Here is a 3,548-nt window from a genome sequence, read left to right on the forward strand (position 1 = left end):
ATCCAAGATGGCGGCGCGTACACACGCAGCGACCTCTCTCTGTCCCAACCGTACGGTGTTTTGTTCGTTTAAAAAGTGTTTGTCCGAAAGTTTTACGTGTTCGTCTCGTCTTACTACGTCGTACTATTTACTTACTTTTTTGTTTACTTGAATGTTATGTTTGTCTGTGGACTTAAATTGGAAGAATATGTCTTGTCTTCACCGTGGGATAGTGAGAAACGTAATTTCGATCTCTTTGTATGTCTGGAACATGTGAAGAAATTGACAATAAAGCTGACTTTGACTTTGACTTTGACTTTGACCTCTTGCCCCGCCTGCGAATCGATCAGCACCCTGACCTTTATCGTGACGCACACCCCTGACCTTTATCGTGACGCACACCGCTGCGGACAGACAATAGTTTTTCCATTTCCCCCACTTTTTTTTTTTCTTTTGTCTGACAGAAAGAAAAAGAGAGAGAACAAGAAATAAAGGAGTGAGATAAAGGAGAAAAAGCGGACAGTCTCTCCGAGTCATTGAAGAGAGGTGGCAAAAAAAGGAGCAGAGGTTAGACAGCAGGTGCAAAAAGGGCAGAAGGGGGGCATTTCACATCATCTCATCTGCCCTTCACCTGCTCAGCAAAGACATTAGACATCCCACTGCCAGCTCAGGTGGCCTTTCTGCAGAACATGTCAAATCTTCTCAGTTCTCCCCCGAGACAGACCACAGATTTGGGCAGCCGTGGCCCACTGGTTAGCACTCTGGACTTGTAACCGGAGGGTTGCCGGTTCGAGCCCCGACCAGTGGGCCACAGCTGAAGTGCCCTTGAGCAAGGCACCTAACCCCTCACTGCTCCCCGAGCGCCGCTGTTGTTGCAGGCAGCTCACTGCGCCGGGATTAGTGTGTGCTTCACCTCACTGTGTGTTCACTGTGTGCTGTGTGTGTTTCACTAATTCACAGATTGGGATAAATGCAGAGACCAAATTTCCCTCACGGGATCAAAAGAGTATGGACCCTTTCAAGAGAGTTCCATTATCAGCATCATAGTTGGCCCCACAAGACTTCCTTTTTAACATTCCATATGTTTTCTTAATGCAGAGGAAGTAGATTGGGGCCCAAATAGAACGTTCAAGCATTGTTTTTGTTTTTATTGTTGAAAGGGTCTATATATACTTACTTATACTACAGATAAAAGATGTTTTTCCTCTCTGACATTTCACTCTTCCCAGGCGTAACACACCTCATTAGATGCGAAGCTTCGCACAAGCGCAACCTGGAATAATCAAGAGGATTGTTCGCCAATTATCCGGGCCCTTATTGGATTATGACACACTGCTGCTTACTGTTAATCACCGCATACATTAATTCCAACAGTTACACTTACAAAGTGCCAGTATCTGCAGGATTACAGTGGGGTGTGTGTGTGTGTGTGTGTGTGTGTGCGTGTGTGTGTGTGTGTGTGCGTGTGTGTGTGTTTGTATGTGTGTGAGTGTGTGTGTGTGTGTATGTGTGTGTGCGTGTGTGTGTGTTTGTATGTGTGTGAGTGTGTGTGTGTGTGTATGTGTGTGAGTGCTGTTCTGCGCGAGTGTGAATAAACCAGATGGAAGGTGAATGACTCATTCACCACAGAGCACATTAACAACAGCACAGCAAATACATGGCCACACGAAGAACAATGGCACAACACAAAACAACAGCACAGTGGCATTCAGCACACCATTGAAATGACATACATGGATATAAGGACTTGGTCCTTTAGAGCTACTTCTTGGACGGGAGGCAAAGGTGTGTGGGAAGACGATGAATGAGAGGGCATCAAATAGGTAATCTACTCAGCAGGTGCGATGGTTTGTGTGTGTGTGTGTGTGTGTGTGTGCGTGTGTGTGTGTGTGCTGCTGGCTGCGAGGACAATAGTGAATCCTTTCCATTTTCCATTTCAGTGACACATTTTTGCAATAACCTGCCCCCTGAACTGCGTCTCCATGACGACTCAGTTTCCACATCAACCTGACCAACACACACAAAGACAGACATCAGCAGGAGATGGTGGTCCCTCAATACGTGGCCTGCCATAATAGAAATTCACAAAGAGAGACAGAGAGAAAGAAAACAATTTTCTTCCGAAATGCCAAGTATAAAGGGGACATATCTGTATTCAATACACAATTTTGGAGTTAATTGACAACATAGAGTTGTTAGGCTAATCTAAACTAATCCAATCTCAGCTTAAAGAATCATATTGCAGAAAATCATAAAGAATTTTTGTCTTAAAATATCCTTGTGTCCTAGTAGTGTATACCTGATATATCCTAAGAAAGTATGTATGGCTGGATGAACGTATGACAATCCTTCTGATCCTTCCGACTGGAAATAAGATATCAGTATCAGATATCAGTAAACTCTAGTCTAGTTGAGGGAGATGGGAGGTGAGAGGGTGCTCAGTGCTATATTGAGCTTCCTTATGAGGCGAAACAGCTCTGATGGATAATACCTATTACTATTATGACAGCTGTTCTTCCATGCCCAATGTAACATAGCAACAACCCTCTTCTTGCTGTGTGTGTGTGTGTGTGTGTGTGTGTGTGTGTTTGTGTGTGTGTGTGTGTGTGTGTGTGTGTGTGCGTGTGTGCAATGCGTATGCGTGTGTGGTGGGTTTATCTGGTGGTCCTGAGTGAATTGTGAGAGTAGACAATGGTGAGTGACAAACTATTTTTACCCTGTTGTTATCACTCTGGCACATGAAGGCAGCAACCGGTCCAAGCACACTAGTTGGTGGTAAGGGGCATCCGAGGGGCACACTGAGCCTGGCCGTGGAGGAGAGGGCAGAGGGAACTCAAAACAGTACTTTACCATTAAAAATGAATAGTACGACACATTGTTATGAAGTATCTATCTATCTAAAAAATAAAAATAAATAAATAAATAAAAAATATAAATCCCCATGGGGATCAATAAAGTATATATCTATCGATCTATCATTGTAGGATGGGGAGGACTACCTCTGTTGAAATTCTGTGTTCCCATGACAGTGGCATCCTTGGTAGTGTATTTTGCCCACATGGCTGCACCGAGAACATTTACTGAGTTGTGGTGTGTGCATCATGTTGTTTTCTGAAATGGACCAGAGTTTTGATTGAATTAGCATGAAGCTCCTTTTACTTACTATAACTCTTTTGCCTAACCACCACCATTAGTGAAGGAAGGTTTTCTAATTTGTCTCCATATAAAAGTCCCCTTTTGAAACCATCAGATGAAGCATTGCTTGTTTATGAGCTTTACAGACATTTTTGTTGCCATTAAAAGCCCATTGTGGTTTGAAGTAACTGTTTTGCAGTGAAGCATTCCTTGTGTGGAAAAGGTTTTGTGCACCATAACATTTTCAGAAGAACCCTAGAGAACCCCACTTTTTTTCAAGAGTGTCTTACAGTCCTAGTCAACCATGTGCTGATTGGATTTAGGATTCACAGATCACTAAATTATCTTGAACTGAACAAGCCTTGAACAAGACCACTTACAGTTATTACAGTAGCAGGATATGATGAAGATGTCTGTCCAGTCCACAATATCCA

The sequence above is a fragment of the Alosa sapidissima genome, chromosome 12, assembly GCF_018492685.1.
Source record: "Alosa sapidissima isolate fAloSap1 chromosome 12, fAloSap1.pri, whole genome shotgun sequence".
In the NCBI taxonomy this organism is placed as follows: Eukaryota; Metazoa; Chordata; class Actinopteri; order Clupeiformes; family Clupeidae; genus Alosa; species Alosa sapidissima.